The 18,627-nt window shown below is 39.0% G+C and overlaps 1 protein-coding gene across 1 annotated transcript in view; it reads left to right on the top strand.

The window, feature by feature from the left end:
* The window catches only part of B3GALT1 (beta-1,3-galactosyltransferase 1), a 460,687-nt gene that overhangs the window by 323,364 nt on the left and 118,696 nt on the right, over positions 1-18,627 (top strand). The window contains exon 3 of the mRNA XM_058191300.1: positions 15,881-15,989. The gene's annotated coding sequence lies outside the window, so the exon portion shown is untranslated. The remainder of the gene's footprint in view (positions 1-15,880; positions 15,990-18,627) is intronic.

Genomic DNA, 18,627 nt, shown 5'->3' with positions numbered 1-18,627 from the left:
GCTACTTCTGGTGACTGCAATTCGGCTATTCACTGGCTCAAGGTTGATTCATCCTTTCTTCCTTCCGAGGTTGGTGAAATGTGGACCCAGATTGTTGGGGGCAATATGCTGACTCTGTAAACCACTTGGGGCTGTAAAGCATTGTGAAGGGGTATAGAAGCCTAAGTGCTATTGCTATTGCTATGAGGCTAGGTATTATGGAGAGATCAACCAGTTTTAACATTGAGGATTTTTTTTTAATGTGCTAAACAACTTCAATTGCCATTTTGGAATTGGCAAGTCTTTCCCAAGGTAAGAATTTCTGTGGGTGGTCACAACTTGTTCTGAAAATGTTGTATGTGACCATGGGGACTGGCTATGTCCCAGAGAATAAATCAGTTTAGCATAAAAATTTATGAGAGACAAAGAGATTAAAACAAATCTATGTCTATTATCAAGGCTATATCTGTCCTTTTATCTCATTTCTTCAGAAAGAGAGGGTTATTATAAGAAATCATCCACTTTCAGATGCTGCTCTGTGCTGCCAATTATGCACACACAGCCAGCAACAAACTCAAAGTACTTATTGAAGTCATAAATCCTAAACTGTAATAATGTAAACACGATGCAAGCTGCAAATATTCTACTTAGGGATTGATAACAGAAAAGCTTTTTTTTTTCAGATAGTCCAAAGAGACAAACTTCCAGTTTACAAATAATCCAAAAATGGTCCAGTTCCAATACAAAATTGGAATTTTGTGAGACGACTTCCGGTATCCGGCGGCAACGGACATCTGGAGGTGCCTCTCCTGCCTCCAGTGTCCGAATCCGGCCGCCTCCGAGGCCCTTAGGGGCCAGGTGTTCCGAAAAGGACACCTGCCGCACGGACGGCTCGCCAGGGGTCTCCCAGCCGATATACAGGACTGGGGGGACCGATGCTGGCGCGTCCTAGGCTCGGAGGGGTTCGGAGGCCTCAGGCCGCGGCCATTATTTTGGTCGTCGCCTGGGCCGCTGTGCCCGTGACACCGGGCTTTGGATTTATAATTGCAGCAGCCTGGTGGCGAACAGGAACGGAGAAGAATTGAGGAAGGGAGAAGGAAGGAGATATCGGCAAATGTGGTGGAGTGCTCCGGAGTGCGGGGGTTTCTCTCCTGCGACTGGAAGGAGCACGAATCACTTTGGAGAGAGGAGAACTTAAAATAACAAGATTACGGTTTTGTGGAGCTCTGGAGAAGAGGTGATGGAGAAATTTAGGAGGGAGGTTTGAGGCCCCCTCCTCTGGGGAACAATGGTGGCGTCCAGCTTCCGCCTTCACTATGAGAATCTTGATGACATCACTTCCCTTGACTTCCTGGTTGACTAACTGTACTCTGGACTCGTTGCTCCTGTGAGTGCCCCTGGTGGATCCGGAGGAAATTACAAGGATACTGTGCTTGCCTGAGGATTTTAAAAATTTTTTAAATGGCAAAGGTCAGAGACCAACTGCTGGAGAAATGGAGAATTTTGGAAAAGTTATCTAATATGGACAAGAAACTGGATGAAATAAGAGCAGAAATTGTGACTATCCAAAAGGATTTAAAGGACACTCAACAAGTCTCAGCAGAAAACAAGCAGAAAGTGGAAGGTCTGGAGGGTGAGATGCGGGCAGTGCAGAAAAGAGAGGAGACGACAGGCAATGCTGTGCTTGGACTACAGATGGATAAAATGTCTTATTTTCTTAGGTTTCAAAATCTGGAAGAAGTGGACCAAGAAGACTTGAGAGATGTTGTGACTAAACTGTTGGGAGAATTTCTTGGGAGAGGTGTTGACTTTATGAATTGGGATGTGGATCGAGTTTATAGAGTTAATTCAAAATATGCACGCACGCATGCAGTTCCTAGAGAGGTTCATGTCAAATTTGTGAGAAGAGGCGAGAGATGAAATTCTTAGAAAACATAGGAGTGGGGCACTGACTTATAGGGGCAGGAGATAGCCATTCTGAGGCAGATTCCCAGACAGGTACGTGAAATGAGAAAGAAATATTACTTTTGTCAAGCAAATTGTACCAGAAGGAGTAGGCTTCAGATGGCTGATGCCAGAGGATTGATGATTTTCCGGGAGGGCATTACGAAAAAAATTTCCCACCCTCGGCTTATACTCGAGTCAATAGTTTTTCCCAGTTTTTGTGGTAAAATTAGGTACCTTGGCTTATATTCGGATCGGCTTATACTCGAGTATATACGGTATGTCTTTAAATGTCAAACAGTGATTGATTGCACCTCAGGTTTCATTTTGTTCATTTTTGTCAACTTAACCAAAAGGAAAGCTAGAGGTTAATGATAAGTAGCCTATGACCCGTGGTGGCGCAGTGGTTAGAATGTACTATTCCAGGCTACTTCTGGTGACTGCAATTCGGCCATTCACTGGCTCAAGGTTGACTCATCCTTTCTTCCTTCCGGGGTTGGTGAAATGTGGACCCAGATTGTTGGGGGCAATATGCTGACTCTGTAAACCACTTGGGGCTGTAAAGCATTGTGAAGGGGTATAGAAGCCTAAGTGCTATTGCTATTGCTAAGAGGCTAGGTATTATGGAGAGATCAACCAGTTTTAACATTGAGGATTTTTTTTAATGTGCTAAACTTCAATTGCCATTTTGGAATTGGCAAGTCCTTCCCAAGGTAAGAATTTCTGTGGGTGGTCACATCTTGTTCTGAAAATGTTGTATGTGACCATGGGGACTGGCTATGTCCCAGAGAATAAATCAGTTTAGCACAAAAATTTATGAGAGACAAAGAGATTAAAACAAATCTATGTCTATTATCAAGGCTATATCTGTCCTTTTATCTCATTTCTTCAGAAAGAGAGGGTTATTATAAGAAATCATCCACTTTCAGATGCTGCTCTGTGCTGCCAATTATGCACACACAGCCAGCAACAAACTCAAAGTACTTATTGAAGTCATAAATCCTAAACTGTAATAATGTAAACACGATGCAAGCTGCAAATATTCTACTTAGGGATTGATAACAGAAAAGCTTTTTTTTTTCCAGATAGTCCAAAGAGACAAACTTCCAGTTTACAAATAATCCAAAAATGGTCCAGTTCCAATACAAAATTGGAATTTTGTATATTTTGTAAATGTCATATATGCTAACCCTGTAAACTGCTGTAAAACACCGTGAAGCAGTATATTATTATTATTATTATTATTATTATTATTATTATTATTATTATTATTATTATTATTATTATTTAATTTTTATACCGCCCTTCTCCCGAAGGACTCAGGGCGGTTCACAGCCAAGTCTAAGTGCTGTGGTTATCAAGATTGAGGGCCACAAAGAACTGCTCAAATAGCAATTTCATTGATGTAGCCCAGGGCTGTCAAACTCCTGACCCATGGGTTGGATGCGTCACGTGCTGGCCACGCCCACACCCAGTTTAGCCAAGGGGGAAAAGTCACGATACATCACATGACAACACTATGGCAACGCGAGTTTGACACCCCTTGATGTAGCCTTTCCAACCAGCTTGCCTAATTTGCTGAATCAAAGAAATTGCATGGATGTGGCTCTATTTCCTTTGCTCACCTCCATTTGTAGTGTGTTGCAGAGCCAACGGCTCTGGGACGTCTGATTCATCCTGCACCTGCATCTTATCGGCTGTGCTCTTTTCAGCTAATTCCTGATCTGCAGGCTAGGTAAAGATTCTCTCAGCTGGAGAATCTGAAGTTTCAGGTTGATCCCTAACAGAAAGAAAACTCCAGAATGTTTATTGTTACCTACAATATGTGTTATGAATAGCCCTTGGTTCCTTCAAAAAAAAAAAAAAACCACTGTGATGGATGCAGATTGTAAAGCAGTGTGTATGTGCCTTTGCCTTTGTAATGATTTGTTGAAACTTTCAAGAATCTCAGGCTATATCAGATGAATGCCAGATTGTCTGCTTTCATAAAGTGCTATATAGGAATTGTCTTCCCCAACCTGAGTAATGTAAGTCCAATGGATGAGTTTTCCTTTCGTCCCCAAGATAAAAGAGAGATATTTAATTGTTTTATTTAATATTTTAATTGTTTTATTTAATTTAATTTAATATTTTAAATTTAATTTAAATTTAATTAAATTTAAATTTAATTTAATATTTTAATTGTTTTATTTAATATTTAAAACCGCTGTCCTCACAGCGTTCTTCTTACCATGATTCTGCAACAAAATGGGGCTGGCAGAATTGCTGCCCTCACACAAGGGGGATAAAGGTGGTAGCTTGCAGTGGAAATTGTAAATTTGGACTTCTGCCCCTTCTGCTTCAGACCCTCTTCATTTACAGGATGTAGATAGTAGAGGGAATAGCCTTAAGGGCAGTGGTGGGATTTGGGTGAACCGGTTGTTAAATTGTTTTCCCTCCCGTCCCCGCCCCTTCCAGGAGTCCCCACTCTCCCCGTTTTGGGTCCCAGATAAGTGCAGGGAGGCCTACTAGGCTCAAAACAGGACATGTGGAGGAGGGACGGCACGCCCCCCTGTGGCCCATTTTTGCTCCCAGGAGGCTCCAGAGATGCTTACTAGGCCCAAAACCTGGTGTGTGGGAGGGAAATCCCACCATTGCTTAAGGGGCAGGTGGAAGAACTGCAACCAAGGCAACAAATAGATAAAAGAGGCCAAAGTCTGGAGCTGAGGTGTGAAACTCACTGTCCGCAGGCTGGATGCATCATATGCTGGCCACCCCACCCTCATTTTAGTGAAGGGGGAAAGGTCGTGATACGTCACAGGATGACAATGTGACGATGCGAGTTTGACACCCCTGATCTGGAGCAAGAATGAAGCAGGAATGAACGTGTCAGACAAGCCTTCCAGAGCGTAGTCTTATAGTCTAATGACTTGATTGTGGTATAATATTTTGTAACTTGTAACCCATTTTCTAAAGATAAGGAGTTTTATTATGACACAAAGAGCTTTCAGCAGGGGGCCACTTCATTAGATGCATCAGCTTATCTTAACTTGCAGGTTTATTAACATGACTGGCATGCCAACGAGAACTGAAATGAAGAAAGAGTGGGCAATGATAATGACTTCATTAACAAGGCTGAGTTATAAAGTAGGGTTAGCTAGGATATCACAAATATCCTGCTGTTGGTAAGTTAAACAAGTGTAGTATGATAACGTATCTCTGATCCAAGTCATGGATAATAAATATCTACTTTTTAACAAATTGTACTGACTAAATGTCACATTACAGTCTCACTTTCAAATTCTACGAAAATAGGAATGTACAGATCAACAGCAGAATTTCAAGGGTAGGAAGACATAGTCCTCACTGGGTCTTCTAATATCACATTTTTTTATGTTAACTTTGCATCAATTTCTTTTTTGCATAGATACATGTCTTACAAAATTTGTAGAAGGGTATTGACAGTTGACTGCATATAGTATGTGACATTGAAAGATCAGCAAATGAACGAACCTCAAATATTGTGGCCGATACTCTTAAATACTGGAACAATGTTGTCCAATTATATATGGAAACAGAATTGGTACAAGGTTATATAACTGTGTTCCTATCTCTGCTATGAGATCTATTGTAAAAAGAGTGCTTAACAATAACTTTGTAGTCCCAAAGATGCTTTTTCAAGAGGCAGCTGGACTTTCTGGTTTTTCTTTGAAGCCGTTTCACTTCTCATCCAAGAAACTTCTTCAGCTCTGAACTGAAGAAGCTTCTTGGATTAGAAGCAAAATGTTTTCAAAGAAAAACCAGACAGTCCAATTGCCTCTTGAAAAAGCACTTTTTGGACAACCATGACCTGGATGACTGAGAATCTCCATAGCATAAACACTAAGTAATAGCTGCAATAACTTTGTAGGCAAAAAATTGCACTATCACCAGATCATCTTGATTTGGAACTAGGCAAGTAGATCCCATCCATGTGTACTAAATCAGCCACAAGATCTGTAGTTCACTGTGCTTGTTCTGAAACCAGTGGACAGGTTCAGAAATGCCAACATGGGCCTCTTATGCACCATTGGTTTTATCTCCCTATAATTTTGCTCATATATTGTGTCAATTAAAATGTTATAAAACTGATCTTGTTTGCAAGGCTTACTTAGGAATAAAATAACACTATTATTAGCAATGGGGAAATTATTGATGGGTTTGTTATAGACACTGATTGTATTTGGAAGCACATTTGGATATTTGTCAATTTCTTATAGATCATCTCATTGAAAATTAATCAGTCAACATATGATTAAACACCAAGAAAGAAAAAGAAACCAAGGAGAGGAGAAAATTTGGTAATTAAAGTCTGGTAATTAAAATCTAAACCTGCTACCCATATTCATAATGAATCATCTTGAGCCATTATGAAGATTTACTTTACAAAGATTTCTCCTGTGGGTCTTTTGTACTTGGTTTTGCTCTTGTTATTCTTGGGTTCTATTCTGGATTGCCAACCATTTTGAAACAATTATTAATCTCCCCAAAAGCTCAGAAAAAGAAAAAAAATGTAGACCAACCTTTCTTTAATCTAGTGGCCTGTAGACTTGTTGGGTTACAAATCCCATCAAGCTGAGCTAAAATAGGGAATAATTGGGCAAGCTGCCAGCAATTCATTAGAATCATAGTTTAACTCAATTGGAGGAGAAGCTTAATTTAGATTAGGTATGGGATATCCTAAGCCTGGGGTGGGTGGGTGGGTAGTGTGAAAAAAATAGTGGAAGGCACAAGGATGCTATTTGTTGTTGGTTGCGAAGTCATGTCCGACCCATTGCGACCCCATGGACAACATTCCTCCAGGCCTTCCTGTCCTCTACCATCCTCTGGAGTCCATTGAAGCTCACGCCTACTGCTTCAGTGACTCCATTCAGCCACCTCATTCTCTGTCATCCCCTTCTTTTTTTGTCCTCAATCTTTCCCAGCATTAGGCTCTTCTCCAGTGAGTCCTTCTTTCTCATTAGGTGGTCAAAGTATTTCAGTTTCATCTTCAGGATCTGGCCTTCTAAAGAGCAGTCAGGGTTGATCTCCTCTAGGACTGACCGGTTGGACTGCCTTGCAGTCCAAGGGACTTGCAGGAGTCTTCTCCAGCACCAGAGTTCAAAGGCCTCATTTTTTTGACACTCAGCCTTCCTTATGGTCCAAGTTTCACAGCCATACACTGCAACTGGGAAAACCATAGCCTTGACTATATGCACTTTTGTTGGCAAGGTGATGTCTCTGCTTTTTAGTAAGCTATCTAGATTTGCCATAGCTTTCTTCCCCAGGAGCAAGCGTCTTTTAATTTCTTGTCTGCAGTCCCCATCTGCCGTGATCTTGGAGCCCAGGAAAATAAAATCTGTCACTACCTCCATTTCTTTCCCATCTATTTGCCAGGAATTGAGAAGGTTGGATGCCATGATCTTAGTTTTATTAATGTTGAGTTTCAACCCAACTTTTGCACTCTCCTCCTTCACCCGCATCAAGAGGCTCTTTAATTCCTCTTCCCTTTCTGCCATTAGAGTGGTATCATCTGCATATCAAGGATACTATATATAGTCTTAAATGTTACTCTTTTCTCATCACCACGCTATAGAAGCTGGAAGGAATCCAGTCATAATTTGATGAGCTCTGCTTCTCTTAAAATCAGTGAGATGTCAAGCACAGCAAATTTGTCACATCTTAAATGTATTTAGCAGTTGGCTAATTTGGGGTGAATAGCCTATGGTCTCAGTATCATATGCACTGTTGGGTTCCCATGACTGTTGCAAATGGAAGGCATCCTTTCCTAGCATTCTGATGAAGGACTTACATGAAACCTGCAGAGTACATTTGAAAAGAAATGTATCCCAGATTAAGATACAAACACACATTTTACAAAAACCCAGCCCAATTGACCTTTGTGAATTTCTCAACCCACTATATGGCCCTTGTCCCCTCCAAATTGTGAAGTGTGGCTCTTGACCCACAAAATATTGCTGCACTCTATTGTAATGAACATGTTTTCATTGGCTTCCCTTTTTTTTTTTAGACAAAGGAGACTCTAGAGCATATTTGAAGTATGAAGTAAAACTCTCAGAAGTAAAATTCTTCCTCTAGGCATTCAATTTAAAAGGTTCCATAGATTCCAATTTGTTCTAAGCCAGCAATCTTAAACTGCTTCAATAGAAAAGTCCCTGTAAGGTGGAAGTTTTACTCTTAGAGAACCCTATCATGCATGTGGAAAACTAGTCATGTTTTCAATTTGTTTGAAAGCCTTCAAAAGAACCATTCTGGACCACTGCAGTGCCCTCTCAAGGATGGGCCTTCATTTACTAGGTTCAAAGCCTCTTTATAGGATCCAGGCTCAAATATATGCTTATTCATAGAAACGCAGTGAACATCTTTAGGCTATTCACTATTTCTTAGTCCAACTTCACAAAGTTGTATTTCCCCAAATTATTTCTATAAGTGGGGCAAGATTTAAAGACCATTTGCCATTAGGCAGTTGATGACATCCTGTTTTAGATTCTAAGAAAGGAAGTAAAGACATTAGAAAAGACCATTAGGATACCATCATGTTGATAGAGATTAAAAGAAAATTTTAGATATGGAAATAGGTTTACATGAGCAACGTAGCAGTGTTTAGTACAGGTCCTTTAGCAAGATCCCTTTCAATTCTCTTATTGTGTTAAGATAACAAATAATCATAGAGATGGAATATAAAGACAACACAAAATGAAGAAAATTGCCTCATATATACCTATCTGCGTTATTATGCTAAAGAATGTTATATGATACTGAGCTCATTGGGGATTTTAATCAACATAATCCAGATAGCCTTCTAAACCTTTAATTGTCTCATCTAGAGCCTAAAGAATTCATATTTAAAAAGTGCTATAAATTAGAACTTGTTCAATTAATAATATAAATTTTTAACTAAAGAAATTGTTGTATACAATTCCCAGTTGTATACCTGGGAATTGCAAAGGACCAGCTGAGACTCAGATCTAGCAAAACATCTGGCCCTGTGCTTAACTCCACTAAAAATCCATATAGGTATGTGTGGACAATTCTTTGCTTTTTAGAAACTGAGAAAAGCCATTGGACTACCTGAATCTTACATTTTCCCACAGACATTAATAGCATTGATTCATCTAGTTTCTCTTGAAAAAAAGAAAATTGAAATCCATTAGACACAAATCAGTTCTCTCTCTTTCTCCTCAGGTCTTTCACAAAGCACATTCCTTTTTAACCATTCATTTGGCCTTTTTCATCCTAGCCTTCATCTGTGGTGATGATGATGATGATATGATGAAGGGGAAGAGGAGGAGGAGAAGAAACATTCTCACATGTGATCTCTAGAGCTATAGTCAATTTTCATACCCCTCTAACTCAGGGGTGTCAAACTTGATTTGTGTGCTGCATCAGGGTTGTGTTTGACCTCAGGGGAAGGCATGGCCAGGATGGGCATGGCCACCTTGACATCATTCATGTTGGGGGCACTTTTGGTGGCCCTAACACTCTGCCAGCAAAAACAGACTCCAGAGCTCTGTGTCGTGTCCCACTCCTCCTCTGACGGCCGGGTCTGGGAAGTTTGTATCAAGCGTGGCCACGAAGCCTCTGCAGCTTTGCCAAATTCCTGTCTGAGTTCTCAGGGCAGGCAGGAATCCAAGGTGTGACTTCAGCAACCAGATGAGACTTTGCTTGACTCAAGGAATGCCAAAAAGCAGATCCTTTATATAGGCCATGGGGTGTGGCTCCATGACTCAGCACTTATCCAGGCCTGCCCCTCCCTTCCTTTTGCTGACGTCGCCTCTCCATTCTCCGGAAGCGGGCATCCGTCCACTGTGTCTTTCCGTCCTCCTGCTTTGCTGCCGGCAATTCTAGCACGTGGCTGGCTTCGTGCTCACACGCTGTAGGAGGGAGGTTTGTTTGCTCATTCTGTCCGGGCATGGTGCCAGGGCTGGGGGCTGGAGGCATGCCAGGCCATTCTTCTTCACTATCAGTCTCTGGCTCAGATAGCAGGAGATGGGAGGGGCCCGGCTGAGGAGAGGAGGGTGGGTGAGGCACAACACTCTGTTTTTGGCTGCGACGGCCTCCTGCAACCCTCTGCCAGCAAAAACTGAGCTCTGCGGGGCCATGTGACCCTCGCGAACTCTTGTTTGGCTCCAGTGGCCTCCTGCAGCCCTTTGCCAATGAAAGCGGAGCTCGGGAGGGGCTGCGCACGGCCCCCATGAGCTCCATTTTTGCTGGCAGAGGGCTGCAGGAGGGACCACGGGCCAGTCCTTTACTGTTTCCAGGGCAGCCCTGCAGGCCAGATCTAAGCATCCAGGAGACCAGATACGGCCCGTGGGCCTTGCGTTTGACACCCCTGCTCTAACTCATTAAAAATATCATAACTAGGACTGTTGGGGTGCTCCAGTGTTATCACCTTCCTCTGAAACTGAGTGGGGCAAGCACCACTATTTCCTGGAAAGGAAATTCAATGACCACTCCACAGTGACTCCTTTTAAATATTAGCATTGGAAAGCTGTTCAGACCACACAGTCCTTTCCTCATTTTTCAACATTTTAAAGTAGTGTTCTTCTTTAAGACTGAGAAGGGATAAGAGGGATTGTTCAGATGAATTTTGACTTCAGCTGAATATTGGGGAGGGGGAGAGAGAGAGTATAAGGAGGAGTTGTTTCTTTTTTCCTGATTGCCATTTTATTGGATTTAAATTTTAATTAAAGTTAACTGTATTTCTACTCATTGTCTCCTTTCATTTGACTCTTAATACAATCTTAAATGCATCTCACGCATACAGTGCGATCATTTTCAAACACTGCTTGCACAGCTCTCTCAGGCAGAAGGGAGAAATTCTGTTAGGACATAAAATCTTGGTTGGTGATGAGAAAGTGATTTAATTTAGCTGTGGGTTGGAAAGTAGCCAGAGATGAATTCCAACTTCGTTCGTATCAGGAAAGATAAAAGTACCAGTACCTAATTAATATTCAGTGCATCTGAAAAATTGATATGCGATATTGTATTCAGAGAATTCATGGTGAGTAGGGAGAATATCTGAGGTAAATAGCATTCAGTATAAGGGAAACTTCTGGAACTGCTGGTTACTTGGCCCCACACTTGGTTTTTACTGAAATAAATGCTATGATGCCTCCATCAATGCTTCGTGACAAATAAGAATACTATATTCTGCTTTGTCAGCATTCACTAGCTGATGAAGAGTCTTCCATTTGCTGAGGGAGCAGAAGGGAATAACATTTGCCCATTTTTTTAAAAAAATCTGCATATTTCTGCATCTCTTTGCTCTTGAATATTGTTGCAGCCTCACACGGATCCTGCAGATAAATAAAGGGAGGTGCAGATAAATAAAGGGAGGCTGAGGGAACAAATAATGGCCACGTTTTGTCCTTGTTTCATTTGATTGATCAGAAAGCCATCCAATATGTGATGTACCAGTCTGTAAAATCAATCCCTTCTCAGTCAATTCAATTACAGCAGTAACTAGAAACTGTATTAAAGATGGCTGATTTGAGTCTGCCTTGCTGTATATAAATCCACCAAACTTTGATACCCTTCATCAAAGTGTTCTCACTACCTATATTTCAAGCATGTAATTCCTCGCTCCAAATAAATTTCCAGAAACCTCTGTTAAATAGTCATTGATGTCTTTCAGTCTGGAAAGGTTATAAAACATTTTCTAAACTTCTGCAGCTTCACCCATTCACAGAGTATTGAGACAGCCATAGATCTGCAGTCCTATTTTGCCTTAGCTATATCGCTATTAAATCATTGGATAAAAATGGAAATCAAAAGAAAATGGCAAGGCAAAAATCATGGATCACGATCAAGAAAATTGATGTTTACCTCAAGCTTGTCCTGAGAAAGCAACTGGGTGATACACCAGAATTTGGGGAAAATATTCTATACAGAGACAATATATTGGAGCTATCTAATACCCAGAGAAAACCAAGCAAGGGATTCCACAATAGAAACTTCCTATCCACTGTCAGGGATCTGCTGCTTTAGGATCTGAACAACTTTATCTCCGTAAAGGAAACACTGTTGGAAGAAATTTGCATCCAGTTCAGTTCCAAGTGGGGAGGAAGACATTGGAAATATGGAGGCTGATTGGAAAGATGGCTTAATGGTGAAGCAGAACCACCAAGCACATGAGATTCTGGTTAGCTGACCATAGGGAGTGGAGAGTGAGGGTTATTTATACCAGGGGTCTCCAACCTTGGCAACTTTAAGCCTGGCGGACTTCAACTCCCAGAATTCCGCCAGGCTTAAAGTTGCCAAAGTTGGAGACCCCTGATTTATACCATCTCTTGGGCCTTGCCCTTGAGTTTCCTGTTCCTGTGTTCTATTGGTTGCTGTAGGGGTCATAGCTAACTTTTTAGGTTGTCTGAGTTAAGTTTGATTGAAGATTGGACTCTCTGAGATGATGTAATGAGGAGGCTTGTGTCCTGAAAAGGTGTTGGGCCATTCCTATTGTGTCCTATTGGTTTTCCTAATTTGTATCTTGAATGAGTTCTGATCTTACCATTCTACTTAATTCTGCCTTTGTTCAAAATATCCTGTCTTGAATGGATTACCAAATCTGCATTTCTAAAAGCTGGCCTCAGGTTAGTATCTGCTTGGGGGCAGGGAATTGTGGCTCTGAGTTTCTGAGTTCCCTTAAGATTTCTATTTCTCTTTTAAGGGAAATATAGTATAGTATAGTATAGTATAGTATAGTATAGTATAGTATAGTATAGTATAGTATAGTATAGTATAGTATAGTATTGTATTGTATTGTATTGTATTGTATTGTATTGTATTGTATTGTATTGTATTGTATTGTATTGTATTGTATTGTATTGTATTGTATTGTATTGTATTGTATTGTATTGTATTGTATTGTATTGTATAGTATTGTATTGTATTGTATTGTATTGTATTGTATTGTATTGTATTATATTTTCTAAAATATATCCTCCTTCTAGGAAGGGTGGGTGCTAACTTTCTACGACACCAAGAAGAAATTCAGAAGTTTGGAATAGTCAAGTCAGAACCCAGAACCAAACCCTACAAAAATATTGTGTCAGTTCCTGAACAGTTATTATTATTTTTAGTCACACAGTCAGCCAGATGTTTAGATTGGATTGGGCCTAAGGACCTGGGATAAACAGATGTTGTTTAATAATATTAAAGTTATCATGTCAGGATGTAAGCTATTCCAAGTAAAACTGTCTTTTGCAATTTACTAGTAGTGATCTTGTCAGTGCCAATGCTCTTCAAGTGGTGCTCCAGATGTTTTGAAACTGCATCCAATGCACCTATTACTATTGGTAATAGCAATAGTAATACTTTGCTTTCTTTTGCCACAGTTCTTCCACTTCTGTTCATAGGTCTTTATATTTTGTGATTTTCTCCAGTTCATTTCCTTGTGTTCTGCTGTCTGCGATGTCTTGGCAAGACTTTTTTTGTCTTTATTGACAATTGTTAAGTCTGGCATGTTATATGGCAGCTGCCTGTCTTTTTGAATTCTAAAGTACCGGAGCATTTTAGCTTCTTCATTTTCTATTACTTTGTCTGTTTTGTGGTCCCACTCAGTTCTTGTTTGTAGGCAAATGTATTTCTTGCAAATATTCCAGTGCCCCATTGTTGCTAATTTGTTGTTTGTGATCAATCTGTATGATCTTACAGCAACTAACTGGGTGCTCCACTTATTACTATTATTATTTTTAGTCACACAGTCAGCCAGATGTTTAGATTGGATTGGGCCTAAGGACCTGGGATAAACAGATGTTGTTTAATAATATTAAAGTTATCATGTCAGGATGTAAGCTATTCCAAGTAAAACTGTCTTTTGCAATTTACTAGTACTGATCTTGTCAGTGCCAATGCTCTTCAAGTGGTGCTCCAGATGTTTTGAAACTGCATCCAATGCACCTATTACTATTGGTAATAGCAATAGTAATACTTTGCTTTCTTTTCTTCCACTTCTGTTCATAGGTCTTTATATTTTGTGATTTTCTCCAGTTCATTTCCTTGTGTTCTGCTGTCTGCGATGTCTTGGCAAGACTTTTTTTGTCTTTATTGACAATTGTTAAGGCTGGCATGTTATATGGCAGCTGCCTGTCTTTTTGAATTCTAAAGTACCGGAGCATTTTAGCTTCTTCATTTTCTATTACTTTGTCTGTTTTGTGGTCCCACTCAGTTCTTGTTTGTAGGCAAATGTATTTCTTGCAAATATTCCAATGCCCCATTGTTGCTAATTTGTTGTTTGTGATCAATCTGTATGATCTTACAGCAACTAACTGGGTGCTCCACTTATTACTATTATTATTTGCTGCTTTTGTTAGATTTTCATTTTTTCTATCTGTCTATATATCTATCATCTATCTCATCGACTCAAGACTACGTAAGTACTTTATCTAATGCTGTCGCCTTCTGTTTTTCCCATAACAACACCCATTGTGAGGTGGGTTGGGCTAAGAGAATATGACAGGGATGAAATGTAAAATTTGTTACTACTGGTTCTGTGGGCGTGGCTTGGTGGGGGGCAATGTGACTGGGTGGGTGTAGCCAACTTTTTTTTTTACTTTTAAAAGCATTTTTTCTACAACCTCTTCAGCCGAAGAGGTTATAGAAAAAATACTTTAAAAAGGCTCTGACGATCCCAGCTGAGCCGCGCGATCATCAGAGGCATTTTTTTTACTTTTAAAAACATTTTTTCGGCCAAGAAAAAATGCTTTTAAAAGTAAAAAAAAAACCTCTGATGATCACGCAGCTCAGCTGGGCAGGAGGGGGGCAGGGATTTTTGCTACCGGTTCTCTGAACCACTCGCCGCCATCGCTACCAGATCGGGCAATCCAGTCCGATTCGGGAGCATTTCACCCCTTGAATATGACTAGCTGAAACTCATTCCCTATTATAGTCTCCTAGTTTGTAGACCAGCACCACCATTATACCAAACTGGTTCAAATTGGTTTATTCTAAAAAATGTAATTTGAAGCAGATCTCTACGGAATAGTGGACCAAAATTCTTACGTAGAATATAAGAAACTGCACACCAATTTCAAGAAGTGTCTGCTATACAAATGGAAATATCTATGCTCCCTTTGTGTAGCAGTAGGAATCATATAAAACTCTGATAATGTTTTCCAGCAAAGATAGGCAAAAATTCCAGAAACCTCAAAGAAGCAAATATTATTAAATTAAAGGTCTACAAACAGTTGTTCATGGATCCCATATTAGAGATAGCTAAAAATTCTCCATAGAAAATGCATACATTGGTGACAGGTTTAAGCCAAAAACCAGTTGGTTCACACACAGTTTTAATGATTAATGATCATTAGTGATCAAATTAATGATAAGATGTTTTGTTCTTGAAGTAGGACAGTCTGCTGTAATCCATCAATTGATTGGCTGTGTAGATTCAGACTCTGATATAGGTCAAATAGAAAACACCTTTCAGAGAAAATCAGATAATGCAGGATCAGATGTCCAAATTCATAAGAACTTCGTGTGACTCAGTGCCTTCTACTATAGCGGATTTACATTCCATTACCAATGCATTAAAATTGTTAAAATGGAATATGCACTATATTGTATTTGCATTTCAATTTCAATTCTACAATATTAGCAAAACACAGAGGCAACAAAAAGACTTTCAACCTCAGCCCCTTCTTGTTGGTTTTGTCCCATCTGTCATCCCTTGTCCTGACTATTTTTGGGTTTGGTTTGGTTATCTTTCTTCTCAGGCTTTTCATCTTTGGCTTATTATTCTTTATTTCTTCTCTAGATTCTGTAGCCCTTTAGGGGTAATCAACATTTTTGCCTGTATGAATGGAATCAAAAACCCCAAATGTAACTTCAGTATAAGCTCCTTACATACTGTTTTGAAAAGGACTTCTCAAAGTAAACACTGTCCTAAAGTTTTAATATTGTTGTCTTGTAAAACAACTAAAAAAATCTCTTCTAATTTCAGACTATGTACTTCTGAACAAAAGGCTCTGCTGGAGATTATCATTTAATCTGCGGTTGAATCCATATGGCGGATCTGTGAAGAAATTTGGCCTGATCCTGCTATCAGTATGGTAAGTGGTATTACACAAAAATGTAAACTAATGTATTGACCAAAACTGTGATTGAATTTCTGTGCATTATCAGATCTGAGTACTTTGGCTGGGAGGGGAAGTACTGTTAAGTAGCCATCTGTAGGATTGTAATTACGTGAATGCATTCCGAACCAAGAATTTTTTTTAGCTGTAAACAGATGCTTGTAGTGAGTGTGTGTGTGTGTGTTTAAAAGAAGATAAAAAAGAATATAAAATAAAAGAGTGAGAGGAGGGAAGAGAAAAAGAAAGACATAAGTGCAAAAGAAAGGATAAAAAAATAGAAAGAAGCAGCTTCTAATTTTCATTGCAGCAAATACAAGTACAATTACAAAATTGTCTCTTTGTGGTTACAAAAATCTCTTTTATCTGTTATCTAGATTTTTTCCCCTAATTATCAAAACCATGAATCATGTTCATTTTTTTTGTTTCAAGCAAAAAGTCTATAACAAATTTACAGTAAGTTCTAAGTGCAGATTTTCAGTAATCAAAAAAATCAGTCTAACCGTCTCTTAGTTCAATCATCTTCAATTTTAAATCGGGTAGGCCCAACCCTCTTCTTACCTCTCCATCTTGTAATACCTTATGTTTAACTGGTGTTTTTTTGCCCTGCCATACAAATATATCTTATGGGGATGCAATGGCTCACTGACTAAGACACTAAGCTTATCGATCGAAATGTTGGTAGTTCAGCGGTTCAAATCCCTAGTGCCGTGTAACAGGGTAAGCTCCCATTACTTGTCCCAATTTCCTAGTATGATTTGATTGCTTATTTGTTTCCTATGACCATCATTAAGTGTTGTACCTTATGATTCTTGATGAATGTATCTTTTCTTTTATGTACACTGAGAGAGTATGCACCAAGACAAATTCCTTGTGTGTCCAGTCACACTTGGTCTATAAAGAATTTTACTCTATTCTATTCTGCCAACCTAGCAGTTCAAAAGCACTTGCAAAAAATGTAAGTAGAAAAATAGGGACCACCTTGGTGGGAAGGTAACAGCATTCTGTGGGCCTTTGGCATTTAGTCATGCTGGCCACATGACCACAGAGACATCTTCGGACAGTGCTGGCTCTTTGGCTTTGAAACAGAGATGAGCATGCCCTTCTAGAGTCATGAATGATTAGCAAATATGTACGAGAGGAACCTTTACCTTTACCTTACAAATATATGTGCAGTATATCTTTCTGCTATTGTTTAAATGTTCCATCATTTAATAACAACAGAGTTGGAAGGGACCTTGGAGGTCTTCTAGTCCAACCCCCTGCCCAGGCAGGAAACCCTACATCATCTCAGATAGAAGGTTATCCAACATTTTCTTAATTAATTGAGAGATGCTTGTATTCCCTGGGGAGTGTTTTAATTATTCTTCTTTCCATTTTATCCAAAATATTTTGTATTTTCTCTTCCTCTTAGATACAGAATTATGTTGATCAGGTAACTTTTAATAAAGGCTTTACTTGCATCCCAAACCATTATTATATTCCTGCCTTTATTTAATTTTTTTTAAAAAACTCTTAATTTTTTTTTACAGTCTTCAACAATTGCTTTTTTCCATGGCAATGCTTCATTTAATCTGTATCAAAAATATCTAGATTTCCTTTCCCACCCTAGATTTCCCACACAATAATCAGAAAAAATCTTTGGTAAAATCTCTGTTTGAAGAGATTATACTATTGCCATAAAGATCTGGTCTCTTTGACTAGCTTACTTCAAATTTATGCCAAAGTACTTTTCTCAAGAATAATAATAATAATAATAATAATAATAATAATAATAATAATAATAATAATAATAATAATAATAATAATAATAATAATAATAATAATAGAAATTAACTGTTCCCCTTTATCTCTTTTTAAAGTTTCTTATATCTTGTTTTTGTTAAACTTTTTGCAAAAAATATTCAAATCTTTAAATCCTTAAAGGCCCTTATTTATTTGTGTAATCTGAAAAAGTTTGAGGGTTATCTCACAATCTCTCTTGATACAGGAAGATTTCAGTCCTTCAATCAGCATTTTTGGCCATGATGTAATAACAATATTAAACAATAGAGTTGGAACAATAGAGTTGGAAGGGACCTTGGAGGTCTTCTAGTTCATCCCCCCTGCTCGTGTCTCTCCATTCCTATGGAGATATCAATTTGGCAGAATTCCTCACTGAAAGCCAGAAATGCTTGAATTCTGTTCTTGATCATATTTAATCATTCTTATTTTATTAAATGTTGCGCTCTTGTTGGAAATTTTGTTATGAAACTATTTATATAGTACACATGAATCACAGAATTGATCAGTGTGTGTCTCCATTTGAATTTAATGAGGAAGTCATTTATGATGTGGCATTTCATATACACACTTATTAAAAGGATGTGATTTTTTTAAAAAAATTGTACGTATGCTTCCTGGGAATTAGTTATCTGTATCTTTTAAATGTTAGTGTCTCATCTTGGCTATATTTTCCTTTATGGTTGTGTTTAAAAAGCTAAGGTGGCCATAATTTCTACTTACAGTTAGATGCCGAGCAAGCAGGATTACATTTTCAATTATTCATAATTATGACTGGAATATTCCCTGAAATATAATGGCATTAATTAAATTTATACCCAGCTAGAGTTATTTG

This window comes from Ahaetulla prasina, chromosome 1, assembly GCF_028640845.1.
Source record: "Ahaetulla prasina isolate Xishuangbanna chromosome 1, ASM2864084v1, whole genome shotgun sequence".
NCBI classification, from domain to species: Eukaryota; Metazoa; Chordata; class Lepidosauria; order Squamata; family Colubridae; genus Ahaetulla; species Ahaetulla prasina.
This window is presented reverse-complemented; position numbering and strand designations above follow the sequence as displayed.